Source organism: Leptonychotes weddellii, chromosome 9 (genome assembly GCF_054177405.1).
Source record: "Leptonychotes weddellii isolate Sample4059 chromosome 9, ASM5417740v2, whole genome shotgun sequence".
Lineage (NCBI taxonomy): Eukaryota > Metazoa > Chordata > Mammalia > Carnivora > Phocidae > Leptonychotes > Leptonychotes weddellii.
This window is the reverse complement of record NC_138377.1, coordinates 83,538,827-83,551,213: the sequence shown is the minus strand read 5'-3', so window position 1 is coordinate 83,551,213 and position 12,387 is coordinate 83,538,827.

Here is a 12,387-nt window from a genome sequence, read left to right as displayed (position 1 = left end):
CAACTATGATTTTAGCTAGGAGTTGTATATGTAGACATTCCTTAATTTCAAGACGTTGAAAAGGTTCTAAGATTCAAGGTATTTCTGTGATCCCCTACTGCGTATTGTAGAGGCTGAACTGTTACCATTTTCCGGATATCACATTCTAGTCTCCATCTAGATGTTTGCATAGCAAGTCTGTTTCAGTTGCCTGAAGTGCACATGCCTCATTTTGGTAATCTACTTTAGTCTATTTCTGTACACTGAAAGACAGTCCAATTCAGTATTCCACACTTCAATATTAATTTGTCTTTTCAGCTATTTCAACAGAGGATGTGTGTCCTCTGCTACAACTTGGCTCAAATCCATCCGTCATTTTATTGACCTACTGGAAACAATGTCCAATGCATTCCAGCTCACAGATTGAGTTTGCTTTAGCCACACATGAAACCAGGACGCTGTTAAGTGTCTGTTTTTAAAAAGAACATTCACAATGACAAGAGATTTTCCACATGGAAATGAATATACATCATAAAAACTAGCATATGGAACAAGAATAGAAGCTTTCAAAATTTCAAAGGTTAAGCAGATCACTTAAAATTACAATTGTAAGTGAATGATGTATGCATTTATTATTGACTCAGAAACAGTCTCATGCATTTCCTTTAAATGCTGATTTATAAAGGGCATTTTCCCCAATAGTTTTAGGAGAAACACTCAGTGACACAGGTAGATAATTTTGAAATAGAATATCTGTTTGCTACAAAGAAAGAAAACCAGGCTATTTGGGGGAGAGAGGAGCAAATTATTTCCCAATATAAAATTTTCCTTCAGTAAACACATTTATGAGATCAAGAGATGAGGGTGAATTTTTTTTTTTTAATTTCTTTAAGGGCATGTGATCCTTAATGAAATTGTACACAGAAAAATCCAATGTAAGTATAATTTCGATCCCTCTTATCTGTAGCACAGTTCATTGCATTATAAGAGAGGGCTGCTGTTATTTATTTTGTGATTTGCATGGCCCCAAACAAATAAGAAACTGGCAAACATTCATTCTATAAATGTGAAGTGGGCAGAACTAGTGGGATTTTTCTTAAATCCCTAACCAGGAGGAATGCAGTGCTTTATTTATCAGGTGAAGAGGAGGGCTCCAATGACAGGACAAACAGAAAAGCCCCATTGGAATTAGGTTCTGCTCCTCATACTCTGTTTACAAATGCCTCTTTCTCTAGGCAAGAAGCAGATTACTCAGTATGACTCCCAGGGTTGCTCTGCCTACAAAAGCTACATAATATCTTCTCTATTACCCTGAGTTGCTTTTTTATTTCCAACCACATTATTTGCTAGATTCAAAAAAAGGAAGTAATTCTCAAAGTGGATCTCTTCCAAGGACTTCTACGAATAAAAGATTCTCTCCATCTTCCCTCAAATATTAATATGAACTTTGGAAAACAGTCATTTCAAAAATCCATACTTCATAGGCTACTATATAGATTTCCCACTGCAGTTTAATTTCAAATCAATTCCTACTTTTGCCAGAAACACTGATCTTAAAAATTTTTGCTGGTTAATTCAAAGATATATATGTATGTATACATGAAATTTATAATCACAGAATATTCTAAACATTAATTTTAGAAAACAAAAAAAAATAGCTGTGAAGGATAGAAGTATAATTTAAAAGAAATACGAGGCAACCTTTGACAACAATTATCTTCAGAAATGACTAGGTTTCCAAACTTTAATTATTGGCTATAATTTATTTCTACAAAATTAAGATTTCTTCTCAGGCACAAATTAACTAGCAATTTTTCCTGCCATGTAGATTGCTAATCTGGGTTCAAATCTTAGCTCTTTCATTTTCTAGCTGCCTAACCCTGTAAATCACAATCACTCAGAAACATTAAAATGAGAATAAAATTATCTCCCTCTTAGGTTTTGAGGATTAAATCAAATAATTAATGAGAATATGCTTTGTAAGCTATAAAGTGTTATTGAAAGATTATCACCAGTGCTTTTTAAAGTACAAACTGAGATATCATTACTCATATTTGAGATATTACAAAATGTCTCTCTCAACCCTTTTGTCTTCCTAAACCCCTCTCCCCTCTCTAAATTGGCATGAAAACTTCTGTTTCTGCCAAATCAGTCTGGATTTGAACAGCCATTTATTTAAAGATGTGCATCACTACTTACAAAAAAAAAAAAAAGAAAGAAAGTGCCAGTACATGGCATTACAAAAATCAGTAGTCATTGTTATTAGGTCAATATCTGACACGGAGAGTATTCAGTCAAATGCATGAAAATGCCATTTTTTATAGATCAGAAAAGGCAAAATATTGGCAATTTCATATGATCAATTATCTATTGAAATAAGAATGAAAAGAGACCTCAACGCTCTAAGAATATTTAAATGAAATAAAGAATTATTAATTGTCTTGAACACACACACACCAAAAAACAAAGAACAAATGATCTTCAAACACCAGCCACTAGTAACATTGTTTCCCCTTATTCAATTGCTATGTCCTATAGTCTGAACTAGAATTTAGGTCTTTCTGACCATGAAGTTACCCAACAAGCCTGAAAGAGTCCTGTTTAATAATATTGCACTAATGTATTGTAAGCTTTTCTTACTTTAGACAGTTTTTCTGCTTATGGAAATATTGAACACTAAAAAAAAAAGAATGAATGCTCATTGTATGAGATTTGAAAAATACATAAAAATATAAAGAAAAAAGATTTTTTTTAATTCTCAAAATATTTAATTCCAAATTTTTTCTCTACACTTATTTTTGGGCATAGTTGAAATGAAATTATACATATAATTTTGTACTCTGCCTTTTTACACTTAAAAATTTTATTGTAAGTAGCTTTCAATGTTAATTCACTCTCAGTAAATATAGATAAGGTAATTTCTTATTATGTAGGTGTGTTACATCTTACTGAACCTTTCCACGATTGTTAGACACATAGAGTTTTATATTCAATATCTCAGTGAACATCTTCATACATACTATTTTCTCTGTTTCATATTTTTCCTTATGATGAAGTCTCAGAAATAGAATTCTTGGGTAAAAGACAGGACTATTTTTAATGTTCCTGATATATATAGTAAACTGCTTTCCCTAATTTACATTCTCACCAATAGTGTTTGAGAATATCCATTCAACATGAAACATTATCATTGCAAAGTGCTATTAAATGTTTCAGTTCTTGCTTGCTCATCTTCCTACAACTGTACCAAGTACTGTAGATTATAAATATGCAATTTGATTATTTTAATTCTTCAACAGAAAGTTTTCTTCCCCACTGGAGAAGTTAGTTTTAATTTAATGTTATTTGTGTTATTTTGACATATAAAATATATTTTGATCTTGTCACGATAGTACCAATCAATTAATGGTACTATGTTTTTGGTTATTTATGTGGTTATTTAATTTATTTAACAGATGGTTACTAAGCACCTACCCAGATATTTGGTAACAGTTAACTTAAGCTGAACATAAAACAGTGGAAATTAAAGACAATAAACAAGTAGACTAATAGAAAAAGTAATTTTACATAGAGATAAGTGCTAAGGAAGAAATAAGTTTATTACAGAGAGAACTGGTAGGGGTGCAACATTTGACGAGATGGTCAGGGAAGGTTTCTCTGATGAGCGGACATACATAATGAGAAGACTCTAGCCTTATGACATTCAGTAAGAATCAAGTCCTTGAGGTTGAATAAATGGACAAAATAAAGAGGAAAAATTAACAGACTGCTTAAATTCTTATAATGTGAGAACCAAGATTGTAGCTTGAAAGCTCAATGAAGCATGAGTTTGAGCCAAGACAACCACAAAGGACACATTACTAGTTTCATTGGGTATGGGATGTTTTTCATGTTAATTATATTCTAATGAGAAAAGCCACATGCAGATGAAGCAAACTACCATTGCCTAAGTAGCTACAGTATGGAAGGAGCTTGGGAGATATTTGTATACAAAAGATGGTCTCAGGTTGTAAACGAATGAGATCTTCTGAATCTTGGAAATGGAGAACTTCTTGATAACATGGTTAAAGTCAGTGTAAAGAACCTCAATGTTTTCTAGAATCCACATTGGCTCAGCCTTTTGACCAAGTGGATTTTCCTGCAAGGGAGAAAACTTCAAAAGTTAAGAGATTTTCAAGCTCATCTTTCTGGTAGTTTTAGTGAATGCACGTAAGTTTCTAGCAAAGAAGGCAACATGTTATTCTGAATGATGGGCCTATTTAATATTGCCACTAAGGGCAGTCAAGCTCAGCTAAGGTTTTCAATAGACAGATGGAAGAGTTAAAACAAACAATAAATGTTTGATGACTATTGTCTGACCACAGAAAAAGGAAATTGAATATTATCTCTATGAATTTTTCAACTATATATATAATCAGAAGATCTCATAATACGTATATTATGGTGGCTTGTGTCCAAAATGGCCACCATCACCATGTCATCTCCTCATTGAGAGGTAAAATCTATTCTCCTCTCTTCTTTAATCTGGGCCAGCCTGAGTGATTTGCTTGGCTCATAGAGTGGCGTGCAAGTAACATTCTAAGACTACTCAGGCTAGGTCATAAGAAGCCTTGCAGTTTCTCCCTGGGCATCTTGGAATTATCACTCTGGGGGAGGTAAGCTACCATATAAAAAGTCCAATTATCCTGAAAGTATCGTACTATATAAGAAGCCTAAGCCACATGGAAAACCTGGAGGTAAAGATACCACATGGAAGGAGTGGTCAAGGAGCACGGACACACCAGACGTGTAAGTAATGAAGCCATTTAGGAAATGGGTCTTCCAACCACTTTTGTGAAAAAATACCCATCTTCTGGATCACTTAATTACTCATTCTCTCTATTCATTATTGTAGGGAGTTTAGATTAATAAGAATTAGAAAAAAAGTAGTACATTTTGTTTAAATCATTATCTTTAAAACACTGCCTTCCTGGGACAGGAGTGAGTTATTTCAAAGAAATATCATCTTTCAATTTCTTCTTCTGAGACATTTCCAAAGTGCAAATAAAAGAACCAAGAAGAATACTGAACAATATAAAGACAACATAGTATTAAATGTCCAGCTAATAGTGAATCACATGATTCAATTCAACAGAGGAGGCTCCACTAAGTCTGTAATAAAAAAGTAATGAGTTTTATAACAAAACTGAAAAGAAATGCAGATAGAAATCTTTTCAGTACAAAGACAAGAAGGATTTACAATTGAACACTGAAAATGCTCACAAGTTTGAAAACTATGACTGATGAACTTTGGATATTCAACAATCTTCAGTTGAATACATTAATCAAAATACACAGTGGTATAACTGCATCTCATCCTTTCGCCTCTTCGCAGTTGCAGTGTGAAATGAGAGCAGAGAGGAAAAGAACGTGCAGTCCAGTGGAAATGCACACACTCTTCAACTTGTATCAGAAGCAATGGCATTTTGAAGCTGCAAAGGACCTGAAAAAACAGAATTCACCTTCCTCATTTTACAGTTGAGGAAGCAAGATACTCAACAAGAGTTAGCTGCTCAAGGACACAGAGCAAGTTTTTATTGGAAATAAAATAAAAATCTAGGTATTCTGACCCCGGACTAACAGACAGGTTTCTTCTCCCAGAATTACTTAAACTACCCAAGTTATTTTTATTATTTTTATTTTTGTTTGTTGTTGTTTTTAAGATTTTATTTATTTATTTATTTATTTGAGAGAGTGAGCAAGAGAGAGAGAGCATTTGAGAGAGAGAGTGAGCAAGAGAGAGAGAGAGCACAAGCGGGGGGAGGGGCAGAGGGAGAAGGAGAAGCAGACTCCCCGCTGAGCAGGGAGCCTGATGCAGGACTCTATCCCAGGACCCTGAGATCATGACCTGAGACAAAGGCAGACACTTAACCGACTGAACCACCCAGGTGCCCCTTTATTTGTGTTTCTATAATATGTATTCAAAGAATAATATTTGGGTTTATTTTACATAATTAATAAGTAAAAACATAATTGGCTATCTATCAACAGGAGAAGGAAAGCCAAAGGCCAGCTTTGTCAGGAATAACAATGGAACATTTTATGTTATAGGATACCAGCAGCTGTGCTTGTTTTCATTCTTTTTGCCTTCTTCCTAAAAAACAAATCATATCCTGTTGCACTCCTGCTTTTTGTCATGCCCTGTGTTAGGTTAAAGGAGATTATTTAAAAAATGAATAAAATATAATCCTTGACCTCAAGGAGCACAAGTTTAGTCTATAAATTTTCTAAAAACATTAAGTTATTACAAAGTAAAATGTTTAAAATAAAACAAAAAAGGAGGGTCTTTGATTTGATTAATTGTCTCATTTGACATATTCAAAATCAGACAGCAGGTATTTCTTAGCTAAAAAAAAAAAAAAAAGAAATCTTTCAAACACCCTAGGTATAAAGCCACAGACATGGTTTGTCATGAACCTAGACAGTAACAGTTTAATACAGGGTGAATCAAACCTAAAATCCACTTTCTAGTGGAACCAGTTCTTGCAGAATGTATAATTATTTTTTCATACTAAAATATTGTACCACCCAAAAGGCTCTATTTTTTCTTTTTTTTTTTTAAGATTTTATTTATTTATTTGACAGAGACACAGCGAGAGAGGGAACACAAGCAGGGGGAGTGGGAGAGGGAGAAGCAGGCTTCCCATGGAGCAGGGAGCCCGATGTGGGGCTCGATCCCAGGACCCTGGGATCATGACCTGAGCCGAAGGTAGACGCTTAACAACTGAGCCACCCAGGCACCCCAAGGCTCTATTTTTTCCCATGTTAGTGTATCCTGCCACCCCAATGTGGACGAGTTTTGGTTTACAAAGTCCTTTGGATTTAAAGGTCAATTAGTTTGGTTCCACTTTCATTAGAAGCCATCATAATAGTGCTGTGTGAGTAATTTATAGAGGCATAAATATTGACATCAATTTTTGTTAGATATTCTGATATCATAAACATCATGTAAATCTAGGCACCAGCAATCAATTTGCACATAATAGACAAATTTTATTAGAACTGTATGACTGCACTACTTGGTTTTTAGAGTCCCTCTCTTCTTGCTACATTAAATCATCATTTTAAATCATGTCAGTGTTCCTCACAGCAAGCAATCAAAAACAGAAAATTTAAGTTTATTGGATCTTTGCCTAATTTAATGATTTTTCTCCAGAGTTGTGCTCTCTTGGAGCCCTGCAATGAGGTTTTGGCTCTGTGCCTAGAAACACCTCCATGTTGTTCAGAACAGGGCGAGGCACAAAATAAAGCTATAGCAAGGAAAATCCCTTGCTGCTTCTAGAATCTGAAGAGACTTTTGTTAACACTGTTTGTGTTCAGTTGGGATGCCTGGTAGGGAAACGCTGCTTGCTGCTCATTCTGAAAGGGGTGACCACCAGTCACTGAACCACAGTCCTCAAGGGCTCCTGTGCTCAGATGTTTCTCAAATCGCAATCCATGGATATATTTGCAGGGGTCCTTGAATTCCCCATGAAAATGTTTTAAATTTTTTTATTCAAAATTAATTTCCTTATTTTTTGTCTGTTGTTCATAATCTATTTCTCTCTCCTAGAATATAAACTCTGTTAGGGCAATGATCTTGTCTATTATGTTATTAGATAAATCCCAAATGCCTAGAACAATTCTAGCCCAAAGTAAGTACTTTTTGTTCAATGGACTAACTAAGAAAAACAAATTTTAAGTCAGTTGGATACCCACCATATAATGGAAAGCAGTCCCAGGATTTCAGCACCAGCATTTGGGCCTGCTATGCCAAGAAATCAAGTTTAACTTTAAGGCAGTATGCCTCAACCTGGAGATCATGGGCCACTGGGTTCTGGGGAAATGTTCACAGAGGTTCATAAATTCTGAAGACAGAGAAACAGTGGTCAAGCTCAATTCACTCATTTTACAAATGAGAAAACTGAGGCTAAAAGGGACAGGCTTTTTCAAGGCTGCTCAGTTGGTGTGAGAGCCAGAATTAGCAGCCAGGTCTCTTATTTCTTGACCCCCGCTTTTCTCATTCTACTGCACTAGTTTCTCTTTTGGACTTCTTGATCTTCCATTCAGAAAATTCTAACTATGAAATCCAAAACCAGAACCAATCATTTCAGTAAGGAAAGAAAGGCATTTAATTGTCAGTGTTTATTCTTTTCCTTGCTTTTCAGTACGTTGTTATTTTATGATGCTGACTTTATTTTCAAACCTTGAAGTATTTGTAATTTGTGTGTGTTTACTATCTTGGCTGCTTCTTAGTTTATTCTATCTTGACTAGCTTATGAATGATCTGAGGACCTGACCCATGTTTTTACGATGTTATTTACCAACATCCAGCTTCCAATGGATTTTAACTTACAATAAATAAAACATACAAGAAACATGTTCTTGGTATTGAGAACATCAAACCAACCTGGACTTATGTTCCTCAAATTGGGAAGAACTCGCAGAGGCTGAGGAATATCCGTTCTAATCAGTCTTTCTCTAAATAACTGATTTTTCTTTCAAACCTTCACTTGACCCAGAAAACTGCTTCTTTTACACATGGAAGTGCAATCCTGGGATATATATCACACCAGTTTCCTAAAGAGAAACATAACCCAGTGTGGTACAATTGGGTTGAACAGAAACATTGTCTTAGAATGTTATTAGGTGTCTTCTTCAGTCATCTTTTTCCTGTTGACTTGTGATCACTCATTCAAAATTATAAAATATGATTTAAGGAAATCATTGAGATCATATTTTTTCAAGATTCTATAAATTATTCAGCCAGGCACAATGCTCCATTAGAAGATCTGTAGACTGTTTTTCATGGCTCATTGAGTCACTGAGTTAGAGCTGGAAAATATTAGGATCATCTGATCTAACCCAATAAAGAATAAACCAAAACTCAGCAAAAGGGAATGATTGGCACAAGGACATCCAGCTAGTCAGTGTGAGATTGGAATGTGACAAAGGCTTCCAAATTCCCATTCCAATATTTCTCTTGCTTTGATAACATACAAGTAATTTATATTCAACAAATATCTCTATTGTGCTTATTGTACTGCTAATGGAAAATTTGTGATACAGGATCTAATATGTTTCAGAAGGATTTGAGAAGTCAGCCATGTTAGGTCAAAGGTCCCCTGTGAGGCATGTATAGCTTTGCCCTATGCTCTCTCTGATGATATGCTAATCAGTACTCTTCCTGAAGATATTAACCATCCCTTTACTGTGCTGAAAATATCTTACTTTATATTTCATTAGGCCATTACTGTATTTTGAAGAGAAATGATGCATTTACCAAAAACATGACTCAGAGACACAAAATTCACTACCTCTGGTAGATTTTTCCATCTCAAGAATAAGTCAGCCATATTTTTCTTCTCTCTGCTGATTACATTGACCTGGTCCCTGTTGACTTCTCACTGAACCAGTCAGTTTGTTGGCATAGTCAAAGCTCTTAGGTTTCATGTTCTGGTCATTATGATGGGGATGAGGTTGGAGTTTGGGGGGAGTAATGGAAATATTATGTGTTAGAAAGACTACAAAAAGGGGCGCCTGGGTGGCTCAGTTGGTTAAGCGACTGCCTTCGGCTCAGGTCATGATCCTGGAGTCCCTGGATCGAGTCCCGCATCGGGCTCCCTGCTCGGCAGGGAGCCTGCTTCTGCCTCTGACCCTCCCCCCTCTCATGTGCTCTCTCTCTCTCATTCTCTCTCTCTCAAATAAATAAATAAAATCTTTAAAAAAAATAAAAAAAAAGAAAGACTACAAAAGTGTCACAATGGAAATCTGAGCCATCATAAGTATGTTCTGTGTCCTGTGTAAAATAATGACTCTGATAAAGAGTCAGAAAGATGACTGACAAAGATCATGCCTTCCTGGAGTTTATAATCCAGCATATATACAGATTCTGGTGGAAATGACAAGAGAGTTAACAGCAAAGAATTTCAGGAGATTAGAGGAGGAGAAGACTTATGATGGGGGCTGGGGTAGGGTGGAAATCAGGGACGGTTTAGAGAGTGCAGGGCCACATCTAGATGCCATAAAAAACTGAGTGTGTATGTGCATGTATCAGTTGGGTGTGTATTAGTTGTTTCTGCCTCCACCCAGGCAATAGCTGAGCAGTTAGGGTGTATGAGCAGCAAGTCTGCAGAATTAGATTAATCATTTGGTATTTGATTGCTTGCTTCATGATCAATATGGAAATGATGGCCCCAGGCAACATTATAGACTCAGTCTCAGAGTTTAAGTTGTAAACAGGCTCTTCAGAACTCTTGTAGAAAGTGGGATTCTAAAACAAGGAACAGCCTTTGAAAGTTGCTGTGAAAGGGGCAACAGGCCACACATTGGTCTTTGTGGTCATACTCACAATTAGTGTAAATAGTATTAATTTTTAATAGACAAAGGTCAAAGACAAACTAACAAATATGAAAAAAGTGAAGATTTGAACATTCAAGGCTGAATATGCTTTACCTTACATGTCTAATTATTAAGCCCTGTCAAGTGCACTCCTAAGTCTTCCTTTGTCTGCTCAATATCCACTCCATAATAACTCCATAATAATTCCAGTCATTCTTTACATTGCAGCCATACAGAACTTCTCAAAGCATAGATAGGAACTTTCAATTCTCTTGCTTAAGGATCATTTGGCTTTGCTTAACATCCTGCAATAGATCCTTGATTGCCCATCAAACGAGCTCCAAGTTCCTGAACATGGTATTCAAAACTTTTCTTTTCCCTAAATTCTTTTCCCTTCACCTAAATACACCCAAACTCTAACCATGGTTTCTTTAATATGCCATGCTGGTTCATGTACCCATATCTTTGGAAATGTTTTTCTCTATATTTAGAATTTTCTTCCCTTATGTCTACCCAAAGAACATCTAATCATTCTTCAAGGCTCTCTTCAATAATCACTGCCTCCAGGAAGCAATTCACCACAGATCTATATTGCTCTGTTCTTTTTTTTTTTTAAAGATTTTATTTATTTATTTGACAGAGAGAGACACAGCAAGAGAGAGAGCACAAGCAGGGCGAGTGGGAGAGGGAGAAGGAGGCTTCCCGCTGAGCAGGGAGCCCGATGCGGGGCTCGATCCCAGGACCCTGGGATCATGACCTGAGCTGAAGGCAGACACTTAACGACTGAGCCACCCAGGCGCCCCTATATTGCTTTGTTCTTTTTTTTTTTTTTAAAGATTTTATTTATTTATCTGAGAGAGAGAATGAGATAGAGAGAGAGAGCATGAGAGGGGGGAGGGTCAGAGGGAGAAGCAGACTCCCTGCCGAGCAGGGAGCCCAATGCGGGACTCGATCCCGGGACTCCAGGATCATGACCTGAGCCGAAGGCAGTCGCTTAACCAACTGAGCCACCCAGGCGCCCAATATATTGCTTTGTTCTTGATGACCATTAATTATCCATACAAACTTGTGGTAGTATGTATCTCTTTTCATTTTAATATTTTATTTACATGCCTGACTGTGATTTCATTGAGTGTAGGGACTCTCTTTCTCATGTTTGCATCTCATAGCACTCATCAATTTACAGAATGAATAAAAGTCAAGCATTTGTTACATCAGTTAAGACTTTATGCTTTGACTACAGATTTGATGTTTTTTTTTTAAGAAACTTGGCTGAACTGGGACCCCTGGATATTAAACAAAATTCAAAGATGCCGCTGAGAAATCAAATCATTTTTATGTGAGGATGATCACTAATAGCCTTAAGCAGAATAGAACATTTATTTTAAAACAAATGATTGATCTTGATAACAGCAGGGCAAACCAAGGGACAAAGTCCCTTGCTAGCTCCTTGAGAGGAGGGACTATTTACTAGTTCTTTCTTATCACATTCAACACCTGGTAAAGTGTGGGACACATAGCAAACCCTCAATAAATGCTTGTGGAGAGAACAAATAGTGTTATAAACGTGGGGATGAAACTCTATATTCTAAAGTTGCTACTCATTGTCCTTACCTCAGATCATGACTTAAACTAGCTAATATAAAATTTAGTCAGCAAGGTTAATCTCAACATTAGCTGCTATGATTACCTATTGAGAAGTTTCTCATTATCTTAGTATAGCAAATCTTTTATATCTAAGATCTATTTGCATTAAATATCTGGGATATTTTAAACCTATTTTCTCCATATCATTTTGGATCCTAGTCAATTATTTGAGTGATCACTTTGAGGTCAAAGATGCTAGCTCTGGGGCACCTGGGTGGCTCAGCTGGTTAAGCGACTGCCTTCAGCTCAGGTCGTGAACCTGGAGTCCCAGGATCGAGTCCCGCATCAGCCTCCCTGCTCAGCAGGGAGTCTGCTTCTCCCTCTGACCCTCCTCCCTCTCATGTTCTCTGTCTCTCATTCTTTCTCTCTCAAATAAATAAATAAAATCTTTAAAAAAAAAAA